Source organism: Hypanus sabinus, chromosome 6, assembly GCF_030144855.1.
Source record: "Hypanus sabinus isolate sHypSab1 chromosome 6, sHypSab1.hap1, whole genome shotgun sequence".
NCBI lineage: Eukaryota > Metazoa > Chordata > Chondrichthyes > Myliobatiformes > Dasyatidae > Hypanus > Hypanus sabinus.
Genome location: NC_082711.1, coordinates 40,576,446 through 40,595,412, shown reverse-complemented (window position 1 = coordinate 40,595,412; position 18,967 = coordinate 40,576,446).

The following is an 18,967-nucleotide window of genomic DNA, read 5'->3' as shown; positions in this document are numbered from 1 at the left end:
ATTCATCCCCCCCATCCCTCCCCACCGACCTCCCTCTGGGCATTCATCCCTGCAAACGGAGGAAATGCTACACTTGCCCCCACACTTCTTCCCTCACCACCATCCCAGGCCCCAGACAGTCCTTTCAGGTGAGGCACCACTTCACCTGCGAGTCAACTGGGTGATATACTGTATCCGGTGCTCCCGATGTGGCCATTGATACAATGGGGAGACCTGCCGCAGACTGGGAGACCGTTTCGCCGAACACTGGCGCTCAGTCCTCCAGCAGTGGCAGGATCTCCCTGTGGCCACACACTTCAATTCCACAGACCACTCCCACTCCGACATGTCTGTCCATGGCCTCCTCTACTGTCAAGATGAGGCCACACACAGGTCGATGGAGCAATACCTTATCTCCTGCCTAGGTAGCCTCCTGCCTGCCGGCATGAACATTCAACTTACAGACCTCCGTTGATACCCCTGCCCCCCCCTTACCCCCATCCCTATCTATTATTTTAATCTGGTTCTCTTTCTCTCTCTTTTTCCCCCCTCATTATAATCTCCCCCCAGCCCTACCTTTCTTCCTCTTTTATTTCCCATAATTCTCCACCTTCCCCCTAGCCCATTTCCCTCCAGCCTATCACTTCCTAGCTCTCTACTTTATCCCTCCCCCCACCTCTTATCCCCCCTCGACCAACCCATGTTACTTCACTCCTGATGAAGGGTTTCGGCCTGAAACATTGTCACTACCTCCTCCCATAGATGCTGTCTGGCCTGTTGAGTTCTGCCAGCATTTTGTGTTTTTATTCCTTGAACAATGAGGTAGCATTATTCCGTACCTTTCTTAATTTGTTTTCAGTTGACTCTATTGCAGGGATGTGGCGTGCAAAGGCTGGATGGATCTCCAATCAAATTGTAGTTGTCTTGGCCACTCACAACCCCACAATAGCGGCCCACCTGTTTTTACCATATACAAAACCAATGTGGCTTGTTGGCTGTTGTATTACACTGCTACGAATGTCATTCCCACAGGGGTTAACTTTTCTCCAGTTTAAGTTCTTAGTTGGATATCTGCAGGCTTCAGTTCAATATCTTTAAAATGCCATTCAAACTCATTTTGTATAAAAACTGAAACAGCTGAGCCAGTGTCTAATTCCATTTGAGTCAATTTACCATTCACTTCTACCATTGCTTGTCTCCAGTTAGCTTTCACATTGTAAATCTGAAGGCTACTTAGTCCTGAGTCATTCTCATCATTATGCGATTTTTCAACAACAGCATGTAGATTAGTGTTCTTTTTGAAGCTGCAACTTGACTGTTTAATTTTTTTCTTTATCATGTGCAATCCATTCTTTTTTTGTTAGCCCAACATGCTCTTCCTACGTGTCCTACTTTGTTGCATTGTCTGCAAGTTTCACTTTTAAACCTGCATTGGTCTGGTGTTTGTGAGCCCCTGCTGCAATGGTAACACAATTTGTTTGGTCAAGCTGGTTTCTGTTTTGGTGTTCATGTTCCCTTTCATTCCTGGTTGCAACTCAATTGCTCCTCCTTCTGCTGTTTGCATCAATACAGCAATTTCAACTGCTCTTTTTTGCGTTTCACTAAGCCAGTTACTGAACTGAAAATGCTCAGACAATCTCTTCAATTCAGCCACATAAGCTAAAATGGACTCCCCTTCCTTTTGATTCCACTGATGAATCTTAGTGTTCTTCAATCAACAATAGTTTAGGTTCTAAATGTTCCTGCATTACTTTTATGATATTAGCAAAACTCAATTTGGCAGGTTTTGTTGGAGCAGTGAAACTGTATGCTTTTTCACCAAATGCACTTATCAAAACTGGCACTTGTTTTTCATTGACAATTCCATTTGCTTCAAAATATTGCTTAATTTGCTCTATATACAATTTCCAGTTATCTTTTGTGCAATTGAACACATCGATCTTTCTGATGTAGCCAGCCATTTCTGCTCCTTTTTAAAATGTTGATAATTATCACCTAGTACTCACTATTTTGTGAACTTGTGAATTTGTCCGTTTCCTGCTGTTTTTAACTAGGCCATCTTTTTCTTACCCTTGTGAAGAAACAAAAGTGTTGCACCTTTTTAAAAAACCCGAACGCCATGCTGTGGATTCGTTTAAAACTTCTTCATCATCATTGTTATGTTTTGTAACTCAAAAACATAAAACTAATGAAAAGAAAAACATGGAAGCCCGAGAGATGCATGTAAACTTCATTTTTACTTTTAGTGAGAAGCGTTCTTCTGACGTTGTGGCATGATGACGTATACCATTCACGTACTTTTACATATAACCCATATTGCATTATGTAAATGACAAAGAATGCTTAATCAAACAATGTATTTACAATATTACTCAGATATTAAACACGCAATAAATCCCTGAGAGCTGTATCAATAGAATATCTCAAAGTGTATTTATTTTTAAATTTTATTCAAGAATGTTCAATAACTAAACCACTGTGCAAAAGAATTATTTCACTTTATGTCAAATTCTTGACCCATTTGTTCTTGTCTTTTCTGTTGAGTGTATTCAGAATACTGCATCATAAGCTGTGCAATCAAGCAGTCATATTAAATCTCCATATTAGCTATTGGAGTAGGAACAACTTAAATTTTTGTTCAATGATTTTGTTACACTTTAATGGTATAGTATTCCATAATACAATCGATACTCTGTACTAAATAGGTTGGTGGGTGGTATGGATAAAATATTAATGTACTTCCCTAAGACCTTCAATAGAAAGTTTCAAAGGGTAATTTGATATTATCTATGGAATATATAGAAGTGGAAATCATCTGTAGAGCTTTTGAGAATAGGAGCAGATAAATAACACTTGGACTGAATCACATATTGTAATAGGCCAAATGTACTCACATTCCATGCCATGCAAGGAAGTTATCAACAGCATCCCTTGAGAAAAGTAGGTAATGTTTTGCAAATAAAATTAGCAACTGTGATTGATGCTGGGTGACAATGTGGGTAATATTTCATAAACAGGTTGGTGGGTACATTTTTGGAACTGAGGAGGATTTAACCAAAACAGTTTCTAATACTGCCACTTGAAAATATTATGTTTTATTCTTGCCTCCTAGGATTTCATGGAAGAAAAGTGGATTAAGAATTCTTAATTCTCTCTTGGAATAGGTCAGGGTTTGGAAATGTGTAACTAGCATGTATATACTGAAAAGGACTGAAGTTATTCTCATAAAATTATAATCACAGACATACAAAACAGAGAAGGAAGATATTTGGTTCATTGATCTGTGCTAGGAAAAGATGGATCTATATACCTTGCACCCACTTCCCAGCTCTTAATCTGTAGCTTTGTGGGTTACAGCTCTTCAATGGGCAGCACAGGGTACAGCTAGAGGAGTTACCGCCTCTTAGCCCCAATATACTGGTTCTATTTATGACCTCCAGAGCTATCTGTGTGAAATTTTTCAGGTGCTCCCTGTGACCTGTACTCTGGTTTCCTTCCACATCCCAAAGATGCACAGGCTGGCAGCTAGATTAACCACTGTAATTTGCCTTGGTAGCAAAATCTGGAGCGAGTTGCAGGGAATGTGTTGTTAAGATACGCACTGGCACATATCCGATCCAGTTAATGTGTGCACTGGCACATATCCGATATAGTTAATGTACGCACTGGCACATATCTGATATAGTTAATGTATGCACTGGCACATATCCGATATAGTTAATGTATGCACTGGCACATATCTGATATAGTTAATGTATGCACTGGCACATATCTGATATAATTAATGTACACACTGGCACATATCCGATATAGTTAATGTATGCACTGGCACATATCCGATATAGTTAATGTATGCACTGGCACATATCTGATATAATTAATGTACACACTGGCACATATCCGATATAGTTAATGTATGCACTGGCACATATCTGATATAATTAATATACACACTGGCACATATCCGATATAGTTAATGTGTGCACTGGCACATAACTGATGTAGTTAGTATATGCACTGGCACATACCCGATATAGTTGATGTATGCACTGACACATATCTGATATAGTTAGAAACATAGAAAACCTACAGCACAATACAGGTCCTTCGGCCCACAAAGTTGTGCCGAACATGTCCTTATCTGAGAAATTGCCTAAGATTAACCATAGCCCTCTATTTTTCTGAGCTCTATATACCTGTCCAGGATTCTCTTAAAAGACCCTATCATGTCCATCTCCACCACCATCGCTGGCAGCCCTTTCCACGCACTCACCACTCTCTGCGTAAACAACTTACCCCCAACAACTCCTCTGTACCTGCTTCCAAGCACCTTAAAATTGTGCCCTCTCGTGTTAGCCATTTTAGCCCTGGGAAAAAGCCTCTGACTATCCACATGATCAATGCCTCTCATCATCTTATACACCTCCATCAGGTCACCTCTCAACTTTTGTAGGATTTGTAGGATCTCCTCTGCACCCTTTCTATAGTTTCCACATCCGTCCTGTAGTGAGGAAACAAGAACTGAGCACAGTACTCCAAATGGGGTCTGACCAGGGTCCTATATAGCTGCAACATTACCTCTCGGCTCCTAAATTCAATCCCACAATTGATGAAGGCCAATGCACTGTACGCTTTCTTAACCACAGAGTCAAACTGTGCAGCTGCTTTGAGCATCCTATGGACTCGGACCCCAAGATCCCTCTGATCCTGCACACTGCCAAGAATCTTACCATTAATACTATATTCTGCCATCATATTTGACCTACTGAAATGAACCATCTCACACTTATCTGGGTTGAACTCCATCTGCCACTTCTCAGTCCATTTTTCCATCCTATCAATGTCCCGTTGTAACCTCTGACAGCCCTCCACACTATCCACAACACCTCCAACCTTTGTGTCATCAGCAAAATTACTAATCCATCCCTCCACTTCCTCATCCAGGTCATTTATAAAAATCACAAAGAGTAAGGGCCACAGAACAGATACCTGAGGCACTCCACTGGTGACTGACCTCCATGCAGAATATGACCTGTCTACAACCACTCTCTTACCTTCTGTGGGCAAGCCAGTTCTGGATCCACAAAGCAATGTCCCCTTGGATCCAATGCCTCATTACTTTCTCAATAAGCCTTGCATGGGGTACCTTGTCAAATGTCTTGCTGAAATCCATATACACTACACCTACTGCTCTTCCTTCATCAATGTGTTTAGTCAATCCTCAAAAAATTCAATCAGGGTCATAAGGCATGATCTGCCCTTGACAAAGCCATGCTGACTATTCCTATTCATATTATACCTCTCCAAATGTTCATAAATCCTGCCTCTCAGGATCTTCTCCATCAATTTACCAACCATTGAAGTAAGACTCACTGGTTTATAATTTCCTGGACTATCTCCACTCCCTTTCTTGAATAATGGAACAACATCCGCAAGCCTCTAATCCTCCGGCACCTGTCCTGTCCCCATTGATGTACCTGTAAAGGGGGTTTCTTCTTTTTTTCTTTGTTACTGTTGGGAAAGGGTTTCCTTTTGTTAACAAGCAGGAATGCTAATTTACTGATAACGAGAATGGTATTCCTTTGTAAACCAAATGGGGATTAATGTTCTTTCTTCTGAGTCTGTAAGCTTTTGTTGATGGGCTTTTGGGCAGATCGGCGTGAGGGGGTCGAGAGAGAGGATGCAATGCTGTAATGTTGGGCGAGGATCGGACCCCAAGTGGGGGTCCGAGGCCAGGAGGTACTCCGAGGAGGGGGGATGAAGCTAGATGTGCTTGGTTGACCACTCAGAGGGTCCTGAGCTGCGAGGAGTTTGGAGGGGATCGAATGGTGGCCAGAAGACTTCAGAAATTGAGCTCCAACGGTTGTACACGAAGTGTTTGGACTTTGATAAGTTTGGCGCCTTTTCTTTATTTTTTTTCTCTTCGTATATACTGTATCGTTATTAATCACTTAGTTATAGTAACCTGTATAAATTGTATTCATTTAATTGCATATGGTGTACTGTCTTTTTTGGGCGAGGCGGGGACATCACACAGCATCCACACCAGCTGATTACCCAGTTTGGCGGGGCCGAAGGCTGCTCCCCCTGGACGGGAATAAGTAGAGCCAGCCTGAGGCGACCCAGGGGGTTACATACGCACTGGCACATATCCGATATAGTTAATGTATACACTGTTACATATCTGATTTGCCATTGTGCCATAAGGAAAATATGAATTTCTCATCCTAACTATAAAATGTGGTTAGAGTTTCTGCCTCTGCTATGCTTTCAGATACCTCCCTAGACCCTAAATCTATTTTTATCACTATCAACCAGTGCCAACTTTGGTACCACTCACAAAATTTTTTATCATGTTTAAATCAAAATCATGAATATTTGTCATGTAGAGCAACACCCTAACGCTGATTCTCGTGGAACCCCACTCTACACTGACACCCAATGACCCATTATGAACCAGTTTTGTAATCAAATGCTTCTTTCCATTAAATCTCATTGGATTTTGCTTTCTTGATGAATTTACCATATTTGCTGATCTTTCAGCTCAAGTGAGGGGCACATTTAGCTTTGGATGAGGAGAAGGAAAGAGAAAATCAGTCTAGATCTTTGCTACTGTCTGGAAGGTGAATCATTTACATTTCCAACTGGACACTTCAAAAACTCTGCTACCTTTGTAGAATGTAATCTACAATTCACAAGTCTGCATGTTTTGCTTATGAAACATTGAAAGTCACACTGACTGACCTATATATGCAAAAAATCAGAGTGCATTTGGAGTGCCACTTTAAATACAAAAATTATATGTATATGCACATTCTACTGTACCTTTAATGCACTTAAAATGGTAATATGTTGCAGGCTGTGTGTGCTGCTTGTTCTCTTCACTGCGGACAACCCTGTCAAAGTTCAAAGTTCAAACTATGTTGACTATCAAAGTGCACATGTCAGTTTCTTGCAGCCATTCATAGTAGAACAAAAATGCAAACAGAATAAAAATATAAACACTGACAAACAACCAATGTGCAAAAGAAGACAAACTGTGCAAATACAATAAAAGCAGATAATAAATAAACAGTAGATGCATGCATGCAGAGAGCATAAGTCCTTTAAGTTGAGTAGATAGATTATGGAATCAGTTCAGTGTTGAGGTGAGTGAAGTTATCCGCGATGGTTCAGGAGCCTGATTGAAGGGTAATACAGTAACTATTCCTAAACCTGTTAGTGTGGGACTTTAGGCTCCTGAACTTCCTCTAGATGGCAGCAGCAAGAAGAACGAGCTTAATAAATCAGGTTTATTATTATCTCTGACATATGCCATGAAATTTGTTGTTTTGCAGCAGCAATACAGCGCAAGGCATAATAAAATGTACTATAAGTTACAATAACAATAAACAAGAAGTACAAAAGCCAATATATGAGACAGTGCTTCTGGGTTCATGGACTGTTAAGAAATCTGATATTCTCTCATACCCCACCGGACAATTTGCATTCTTAAGAAGATTGAAAATTGATGAAGCATGTCTTGGGTTTCTCCAGTCTGACTTATAATAAAAGGTTTTCAGGTCCTGGTGAAACATTTGTATTGAATACTGCTTATTTTTCAGTATAACTCTTTTTGGATAAGAATACTTTCTTCATCTTCAAGAACATAGACATTTACAGGATTTTTCAGAAATTTGTACAACATATTTATTTAATATCTCTGCTAAAATATCATCAATAATTAAGCTATCCATTTATGAGCAGCCCTACACTCTGATTAACTATTACTTCACTGACTATATTTTTATAAAATTTTGTTGTTTTCTTTTCTACTTTCTGTTAATGTTTTCTCTGTTTAGCTCTTCGTACCTTTTTGTAGCACACAATATCCCTCTCTTTTACATTTCAGCCTGGTATTAATTCTACTATTGATCCAAGACAGTCTTCTTTGCCACCGCAATTAAACAGGGAATATTGTATCTATTGATGGTTAAGGAAGAAAAAAAGGAAAATTTAGAAGCAGAAATCAGATTTCCTACTGAACATTAAAACAGTGTGCTCTTGGCTGTGCATTCTCATTTTCTTCCCCTGTTAGTTTCAAAAGGGTAAAGAAGACAATTTCACCCAGTGAGTCTTTCCTGACTTTGGAGCAAACCATTAGTTGCATTTCCTTACCTATATTCTTCTCACGTGTCCATTGAGTTCCGTCGTCCATTCCGCACCCCACCCCCAACCATGCTTCAATTATCCTGCCACCGACCAATTTCCAGGGTAAACTAATCTTGGATGAAAATTGCCAAATGCAACTTTTCTAAAGCCAAGTCTACACAAAGCTAAACATCATTGCTCATACAATGGCCACGTTCCTTTCTCTGACTATTCCATACTTCTCCAAAATTCAGAATCAAAATCAGGTCACTGGCATATGTCATGAGATTTGTTGTTTTTGCAGCAGCAGTTCATTGTATTATATAATAATAAAGAACTAGAAATTGCAATAAGAAATATATCAAAAATAAATTAAATAACTAGTGCAAAAAAATTAAAAAGAAGTGAGGTTCATTGTCCATTTGGAAATCTGATGATGGGGGAAAGGAGTGTGTATCTTCAGGCTCTTGTACCTCCGGCTTGATGGCAGCAATTATGAAGAGGGCGATGGAGCTCCTTAATGATGGATGCCGCCTTAGAGGCACGGCCTTTTGAAGATATCCTTGATGCTGGGGAGGCTCGTGTCCATGATGTAGCTGGCTGGGTTTGCAACTTCCTACTGCTTTTTCTGATTCTGTGCGATGGCTACCCCCCCCCCCCATACCAGACGGTGATGCAACCAGTTAGAATGCTCTCCGTGGTACATCTGTAGGAACTTGCATGTCTTTGCTGACATATAAAGTCTCTTCAAACTCCGAATGAAAAATGGACTCACGGCACATTCAAAGGAACAAAGGGAATGGTTAAAAATATTGCTAAAAATGCATTTCAATTCAAATTGCTCATCGGGACCTTCCCGGCAATGAAGTACAATTGGCTTCATGGCAGCCAAAAGCTCCCCTTCCAAAGGAATTTAGAGAATTTCCCAAATTACTGCTTGACTTTCTGGAATTCTTCATGAGTATAAGGCACAACAGTGACACAGCTTAGAGGAAAACATGGGATGAAAGCATAAAGAATACTGTCTGGGGAAAAAATAACCAACGATAAGTCCTTGGAGCTTGGCAGAGTGGCTGACTCTTGCTCCAAACTCACAGCTTATATGCTCATATGATATTATTCCCCACGGGCTGCAAGGTATAGAACCAGTGGTTACATACTCAAAGATAAGCAGCTGACCATTGGTGGCTGAGATGGGAACTACTTTTCATCAAGGTAGTTGTGAATCTTTGGCCCTGGACTTGCATGAAAAACGTGGAAGGACTTGTATTGTTCCTGAACTGTGTACGGCTGCTGATTCACCTGAAGTACTAATGTATGTCCCCAGTGACCTTCACCGGTGTAAGACGCATCCTATCCAGAAGCTTTCCAGCTCGGTATGGCAACAGCTCAGCCCAAGACTGCAAGAAACTGCAGAGACTTGTAAACACTGCTCAGTCTATCATATGAACCACCCTCCCCTCTACTGACTCTGTCTACTCTTTCTGCTGCCTCAGGAAAGAAGCCAACACTTCCGAGGACCCCTCCTACTCTGATCTTCCTGTCTGTTCCTCACTCTCATTGGGCAGAAAATACACAAACATATGCCATCAAACTCAAAGCAGTTTTTATCCCTCTACTATAGGACTCTTGTCTGATAAACATTAATTCTCGTATGGCAATGATGAGCTCGCGATTGCTCAATATAGCTCATAATGAGCTTTGCACTCTATTTGTCTGCGTGTAAGCACTTTATCTGTATCAGTACGCTGCAGTTTTTAACCCGTTGTACTACCTCAATGTATGGAATGATCTGTCAGTATAGCATTCAAACAAAAGCTTTTCACTGTATGCCTGTACCTGTGACAATCATAAATCAATTCCCATCACTATAAGAGTTCTGCAGAGTGTGATTGGCTGCTCTCATTACACTATGGACCACATAACATCTTTCTGGGACGCAGACAAATTTGACAGAGAGATGTTACGGAGATGCATGCCAGCAGGGCCTCCCAACCTAGGGTCCATGGACCCCTCAGTTGATGGTAAGGGTCCACGGCATAAAATAGTTTGGGAACTCCCCCACTCCAGAGCATCTGTCTGACTAACTAACCTTAAACTGGACTAAAAATGGTCGTTTCCAATTCAGCCACAAAAAGTTGTTAATTTCTAAAGACATATATAAATAATAAAAACGTTGAGAAAACTAGTTATTAGCATTAACAAGACCAATCACCTTTCCAAAATATGTCTGTTGCTTTGTGAAAAAATATGTACTTTGAGGAGATCTTAAAAGTGCTCATTAAAAATTAATGCCTTCTGTTAATTTTCGGAGTGTTGCGATTTCTATCTTAGCCACGAGATGGCAGAAGAGTTCTCCCTGTTGTCAACTTGAGCCAGATGACTGGCTTTGGTTTTCTCAACGAGTTCGAAGTCCAGTTCCAGAAGGCCGGCAGTGTTGCTGTCATCTGTAATCTAAGATTAATTAATGGACAGGTTATTTCATGCTGGCAAATTAAGCAGCTGTGTTAAAGTAAGTTACAATGTATATTATTAATTAATTACTGAGTGAGGTCGGTCGTATTTAATTGCCACAGTCTCCAATATCTGGCGTCCTTTTTAGTGTTTAGTACAAGTTGCTGGGGGTGCACACAACATTTACAATTACACTTTCCAATTAGTCGTCTTCTTTTTCTTACGTGCATATAAAATAATGTTAAATTTGCATTTTCTATGACTCTGATATTTACCTGATTTTTGTAAACAGGCAAGAAAAGTAAATTTGGGACTTTGAATGCTACTTGTTTCCACTTACAATTTGGTCTTTGATTCACAATCGATTAAGCAAGAGGTAAATGGTAGACTTATGTGATGTTAATCCTTTTTGGCATATTAAGTTAACATGTTGCAGTACCAAAGCTGTTTATACTGGTATGTCGTTAGTGTACCCAGTGCTCAGTGGCCACACTGCCCTCAAAACTTGACGATTATAACCTACCCCCAATGACTCGTCAGTGCTTAGTGAAGTAGAGCAGGCCCACTACACTGTCAACGCTGCTGGCTTTTGGATGAGAGGCTGTCCTTGGTAGCAAACAAATTCCGCTCTTACAGATGTCCGTAAGCTGATTTTGTCCTTAAGTCGGAAAATTTAAAAAACCACTTGATGAGGTAACCATAGTATTATAATAAATGGCATTGAGAGCACGTGAGACTGATAGGAAAGATAAAAGTGGCGGGAGAGAGGAAATTATTTCAGCTGTTTGTAGCGACTGATGTAGGTACATCTGTGAGACTGTTAAATGAAACAATATTATGGGAGTTTGTGTGTACGTACAGGTGTCTGTAAGTCAGACATTTCTAACCTGTGAATGACCTGCACTGAAACCTTGTTTTCCTTCCCAAGTAAACGTTAAACATCCCCAAGTCACCTTTTTGAGAAGAGCAGTGTAGTTCTTCCAGCATTCTGTCCGACATTTCTGGCTTTATTGATGTTGTCATCTAATTTTGAGGTCATTTGCATTCTGCTAAGTGTGAGTTTGTTGTCATGTTCCTCTATGTTACAGCATTGGAGATATAAGGATGTAATGAAAAGGGTAAGTTACAAAAATCTTGCTTTACAACAGGGTTATAATTGTTTTTATTTTGGCTGAAACATACCCGAGATACATTTAATGTAAAGTTACTGTACGTTCAGAAGTATAATAATTCAATATAGCTTCTGGATTGCCTCAGCTTTATATCGTTGTCTGCAGACTTGGAAAAGGTTTTAGGAGGATAACACAAGTGAGTAGACAGAGGCTTTTCCCCAGGGCTGAAAAGGCTAATTTGGGGAGGGGGGATAATTTTAAGGTGATTAGATAAAAGTACAGAGGGGATATTGGAGGTAAGTTTTTCTTTGCACACTGAGAATGGTGTATTTATTGAACAGACTGTGAGATGCAATGCCATGGGTAATGGTAGAGGCAGATGCAAAAGGGACACAGAAAAGACTCTGCACATGGAATGATAGAAAAATGGGTTGCTGTGTGGGAGGAAGGGATAGATTGGTCAGCACAACATTGTGGGCTGAAGGGCCTATACTGTGCTGTAATGTTCTATGTTCTATATTTTTGGTTAGAGATGCTGTTGCAGCTACAGAAAGGGTGGGTAATGTGGCAGGATCCTCTTTTGAGTCAGTATGGGTGGAAGTCAGGAACAGGAAAGGAGCAGTTACTCTACTGGGGGTATTCTATAGGGCCCCTGGTAGCAGCAGAGATACCGAGGAACAGATTGGGAGGCAAATTTTGGAAAGGTGCAAAAATAACAGGATTGTTATCATGGGTGACTTTAACTTCCCTAATATTGATTGGCACCTGATTAGTTCCAAGGGCTTAGATGGGGCAGAGTTTGTCAAGTGCGCCATGACGGATTCCTGTCACAGTATGTTGACAGGCCGACAAGAGGGAATGCCATTCCAGATCTAGTATTAGGTAATGAACCGGGTCAGGTCACAGATCTGTCAGTGGGTGAGCATCTGGGGGACAGTGATCACTGCTCTCTGGCTTTTAACATTATCATGGAAAAAGATAGAATCAGAGAGGACAGGAAAATTTTTAATTGGGGAAGGGAAAATTATGAGGCTATAAGGCTAGAACTTGCGGGTGTGAATTGGGATGATGTTTTTGCAGGGAAATGTACTATGGACATGTGGTCGATGTTTAAGGATCTCTTGCAGGATGTAGGGATAAATTTGTCCCGGTGAGGAAGATAAAGAATGGTAGGGTGAAGGTACCATGGGTGACAAGTGAAGTGGAAAATCTAGTCACGTGGAAGAAGGGAGTATACATGAGGTTTAGGAAGCAAGGATCAGATGGGTCAATTGATGAATATAGCGTAGCAAGAACGGAGCTTAAGAAGGGGCTGAGAAGAGCAAGAAGGGGGCATGAGAAGGCCTTGGTGAGTAGGGTAAAGGAAAACCCCAAGCCATTCTTCAATTATGTGAAGAACAAAAGGATGACAGGAGTGAAGGTAGGACCGATTAGAGATAAAGGTGGGAAGAAGTGCCTGGAGGCTGTGGAAGTGTGCGAGGTCCTCAATGAATACTTCTCTTTGGTATTCACCACTGAGAGGGAACGATGATGGTGAGGACAATATGAGTGAGGTTGATGTTCTGGAGCACGTTGATATTAAGGGAGAGGAGGTGTTGGAGTTGTTAAAATACATTAGGATGGATAAGTCCCTGGGGCCTGACAGAATATTCCCCAGGCTGCTCCACAAGGTGAGATTGCTGAGCCTCTGGCTAGGATCTTTATGTCCTCGTTGTCCACGAGAATGGTACCGGAGGATTGGAGGGAAGCGAATGTTGTCCCCTTATTCAAAAAAGGTAGTAGGGATAGTCCAGGTAATTATAGACCAGTGAGCCTTACGTCTGTGGTGCGAAAGCTGTTGGAAAAGATTCTTAGAGATAGGATCTATGGGCATTTAGAGAATCATGGTCTGAATAGGGACAGTCAGCATGGCTTTGTGAAGGGCAGATCATGTCTAACAAGCCTGATAGAGTTCTTTGAGGAGGTGACCAGGCATATAGATGAGGGTGGTACAGTGGATGTGATCTACATGGATTTTAGTAAGGCATTTGACAAGGTACCACACAGTAGGCTTATTCAGAAAGTCAGAAGGCATGGGATCCAGGGAAGTTTGGCCAGGTGGATTCAGAATTGGCTTGCCTGCAGAAGGCAGAGGGTTGTGGTGGAGGGAGTACATTCAGATTGGAGGGTTGTGACTAGTGGTGTCCCACAAGGATTGCTTCTGGGACCTCTACTTCTCGTGATTTTTATTAACGACCTGGATGTGGGGGTAGAAGGATGGGTTGGCAAGTTTGCAGATGACACAAAGGTTGGTGGTGTTGTGGATAGTGTGGAGGATTGTTAAAGATTGCAGAGAGACATTGATAGGGTGCAGAAATGGGCTGAGAAATGGCAGATGGAGTTCAACCCAGAGAAGTGTGAGGCGGTACACTTTGGAAGGACAAACTCCAAGGCAGAGTACAAAGTATATGGCAGGAAACTTGGTAGTGTGGAAGAGCAGAGGGATCTGGGGGTACATGTCCACAGATCCCTGAAAGTTGCCTCACAGGTAGATAGGGTAGTTAAGAAAGCTTATGGAGTGTTAGCTTTCATAAGTCGAGGGATAAAGTTTAAGAGCTGAGGGGTAATGATGCAGCTCTATAAAACTCTAGTTAGGCCACACTTGGAGTACTGTGTCCCAATCTGATCACCTCACTATAGGAAGGATGTGGAAGCATTGGAAAGGGTACAGAGGAGATTGACCAGGATGCTGCCTGGTTTAGAGAGTATGCATTAAGATCAGAGATTAAGGGAGCTAGGGCTTTACTCTTTGGAGAGAAGGAAGATGAGAGGAGATGTGATAGAGGTATACAAGATATTAAGAGGAATAGATAGAATAGACAGCCAGTGCCTCTTCCCCAGGGCACCACTGCTCAATACAAGTGGGCATGGCTTTAAGGTAAGGGGTGGAAAGTTCAAGGGGGATATTAAAGGAAGGTTTTTACTCAGAGAGTCATTGGTGAGTGAAATGCACTGCCTGAGTCACTGGTGGAGGCAGATCCACGAGTGAAGTTTAAGAGACTACTAGATGGGTATATGGAGGAATTTAAGTTGGAGGGTTATATGGGAGGCAGGGTTTAAGGGTCGGCACAACCTTGTGGGCCGAAGGGCCTGTACTGTGGTGTATTGTTCTATGTTCTATATTTATTCAAAACAACAATCTTCCCAGCCCTAGCAGTAACTATTCTTGTAATTCTTTAGTTAAAAGTTTGTAAAGTTATGTAAAATTCTTTCAAACAGCAACATACCATGAATAATTAAAAGCTGGATTTATATATATAATTCTGGAAAAGCCTGGTGATTGGAGCAGTATCTGTGGAGTGAGAAGCACATTTAAAGACTCAGGTCATTGCCCTTTTATTGAGAAAGATTCCTTGCTGGCAGTGATAAATGTGTAGAACTGCATTTCATTGAGAAGTGTGGCTCCTTGCTCAGCCGTTTTTGACTTTAACTACCAGGATGGAGCTGAAAACAGTGTGTGATTGACTTACAAATAAATGTATGGAGCATCAACTGCTCCCTTGAAATCTTTCCACCCAGCTGCCAGCTGCCTTGTACTGCACTGGCCCGCTCTGTGTTTAAACGGCCTTATTGCTCCAAAGTTTTATCACTACCCTGTCTGGTGTTCATTCCTCCTGAATCCATCCAGTCTGGGTTCAGAAGGGCAGTGAAGACACCTTGGTAAAAGTCACCAGTGATATTATTTATAGCCGTGGCTGCACACCATGATTATGATTTTCACAAACAAGAGAATATCTGCAGATGCTGGAAATAAAAGCAATGCACACAACACGCTGGAGGAACTCAGCAGGTCAGGCAGCATCTATGGAAAAGAGTACAGTTGACGCTTCAGGCCGAGACCCTTCGGCAGGACTTTTCTTTGCTTGCGACTTCATGACAAGCAACGATTTCATAGACCTTTAAAAAGCAAAGCATTGTGGATCTAAAATTAAAACAGCATATGGAGATATTCTACAGGTCAGTCAGCATCTGCAGGGAGAAAAACAGAGTTTCCATTCAGGTTGAGGATCTTTTCTGAAACTGGAAAATAATTCAGTTTTTGTTTCATTTTCCTTCATCACATTTCTTGTCCACTCTCTCCTTATTCCACTCTATCTCTCCTATACAGTCAGTGCTGTCCCTCTCACAGCTGGCTCAGGTTAAGCCTCCATTTACCTTCACTGCGGGCTGCCTACCTGTAGCATTGTGTTCAATTCACATCGAGCTCCCACTGGCGTGCCACAATAGACAGGGTTTTGAAGAAAGCCTTTGGCATGCTGGCCTGCATTGGCCAGGACATTGAGGACAGGAGATGGGATATCATGTTCGAGGTTGTTTATTGTCATTCTTCAGTACGTGTGCTTAAAGGAGAACAGAATTATTGTTACACCAGATTCGATGCAGCATAAAAAACACAGTAAGCATGAGGAACACAATGAAAAAGAAAGAAAAAAAAACACACTAAGTATAAAAGCATTACACAGTGGACTAGTAATGGTTAGCATGTAGTTGTATTACAACTGTACAAGATGTTGGTGAGACTGCACTTAGAATATTGTGATCAATTCTAGTCAACGGGGGTTAGGAACGATGCTGGAAAAGGATGTTACCCAGAATGGAGAGAGTGAGCTGTAGGGGAGAGTTTGAATAGGCTGGGGCGTATCTCCCCCAGAGCATAGGTCACCTTATAGATGTATATAACCTATAGGGTGGGACGGTAGCATAGCGGTTAGCAGTGACCTGGGCTCAATTCTCGCCGCTGACTGTAAGGAGTTTGCACGTTCTCTCCATGACCATGTGGGTTTCCTCCATGTGCTCCAGTCTCCTCCCATGTTCCAACATATGGGTTAGTGGGTGTAATTGGGCAGTGTGTGCTTGTTGGGCTGCAAGGGCCTGTCGATGTGCTGTACCTCAAAATAAATGAATAAATAAATATCACAAAGGGCATAGCTAAGCTGATAGGTCAGAGTCTTCTTCCCAGGGTAGGAGAATCTGAAATTAGAGGACACAGGAAAGATTGAAAAGGGCTTTTCACCCAGGTAATGGTGGATTATGGAAAAGGCTGCCAGAGGAGGTGGTAGAGGTATGTGCAATTGCACTTAAAAGACATTTAGATGGGTACACAGATAGGAACAATGAGGACCAAATGCAAGGAAAAGGAACTAGCTCAAGTAGGCCCCTTGGTCAACTTGGACAAGTTGAGTTGATGGGCCTTTTCCTGTGCAATTATCCCAGGCACCATACTTACTCCTTCAAAGAGATGTAGTGAGCTTGCATCCAGATACACAATATCTCCAATTGCATTTTACAGCAATGAAATGCAGTGGTAATTTTGGGAATCACTGTTATCCTTTGGTTGTCAAAATCAGATTATGGATGATGCAATGCTTCTGCTCTTTGGGAAGTGTGAACTTATCACATTCCCTTCAAAATCCAACAAACATTCCATGGCCTTGATGCCATGTTCAATCCCAGATGGAGCTTCAAGTTCTGTTTTTACAATCGTCCCTCAAACCATTTAATGGAAAGCAAAAAATAAAACCGCAGATGCCTGAAATCCAAGGATCGAACGAAAAAAAAGAAGTTATGGAAAACCTTATTGTATCGGTGGAGGGAAAAGCAGAGATAATGTTTTGGGTCAATGCCTTTCTCTCCACCCCAGTTCTGACAAAGGTCTTCGACCATTTCTTGTGCTTCCAGCATTTTCTGTTTAATCCCCACACTGATGAAGAAAATTCTATGTCAGAGAAGGAGCCTGTGAAAGAGCCTTAGTCTGTGCACTAAATGCACCTGCGATATGTTTCTTAAGAAAGGATGCACAAAGAATAGGAAACTGTAAGACTTGGAAACAGGCTTTAGGTGTTTCAGAAAGGACAGGGAGGGAGGCAAAAGAGGTGGGGGCGTGGCACTGTTGATCAGGGATAATGTCTGCAGAAAAGGAGGAAGACATGAAGGGATTGTCTATGGAGTCTCTATGGGTGGAGGTTAGGAACAGGAAGGAGTAAATAACCCTACTGGGTGATTTTTTATAGACCTCCCGATAGTAACAGAGAGCAGATAGGGAGACAGATTCTGGACAGGTGTAATAATAACAGCGTTGTCGTGGTGGGAGATTTAAATTTCCCAAATATTGATTGGCATCTCCCTGGAGCAAGGGGTTTAGATGGGGTGGAGTTTGTTAGGTGTGTGCAGGAAGGTTTCTTGACACAATATGTAGACAAGCCTACAAGAGGAGAGGTTGTACTTGATCTGGTATTGGGAAATGAACCTGGTCAGGTGTCAGATTTCTCAGTGGGAGAGCATTATGGAGATAGTGATCACAATTCCTTCTCCTTTACCATAGCATTGGAGAGTGATAGGAACAGACAAGTTAGGAAAGCATTTAATTGCAGTAAAGGGAACTATGAGGCTATCAGGCAAGAACGTGGAAGCATAAATTGGGAACGGATGTTCTCAGGGAAATGTATGGAAGAAATGTAGCAAATGTTCAGGGGATATTTCTGTGGAGTTCTGCATAGGTACGTTCCAATGAGACAGGGAAAGGATGATAGGGTACAGGAACTGTGGTGTACAAAGACTGTTGAAAATCTAGTCAAGAAGAAAAGAAAAGCTTACGAAAGATTCAAAGAACTAGGTAATGATGGAGATCTTGAAGATTATAAGGCTAGCAGGAAGGAGTTTAAGAATGAAATTAGGAGAGCCAGAAGGGGCCGTGAGAAGGCCTTAATGGACAGGATAATGAAAACCCCAAGGCCTTCTACAAGTTTGTGAAGAACAAGAGGATAAGATGTGAAACCCAATTTCCCTCGGGATCAATAAAGTATGTCTGTCTGTCTGAAAGAGTAGGACCTATTAAGTGTGACAGTGGAAAAGTGTGTATGAAACCGGAGGAGATAGCTGAGGTACTTAATGAATACTTTGCTTCAGTATTCACTATGGAAAAGGATAATATGGCGACTGTAGGGATGACTTATAGCGGACTGAAAAGCTTGAGATTATAGATATTAAAAAAGAGGATGTGCTGGAACTTTTGGAAAGCATCAAGTTGGATAAGTCACTGGCACTGGATGAGATCTACCCAGGCTACTGTGGGAGGCAAGGGAGGAAATTGCTGAGGCTCTGGCGATGATCTTTGCATCATCAATGGGGATGGAAGAGGTTCCGGAAGATTGGAGTGTTATGGATGTTCTTCCCTTATTCAAGAATGGGAGTGGAGATAGCCCAGGAGATTATAGGCCAGTGAGTCTTACTTCAGAGGTTGGTAAGTTGATGGA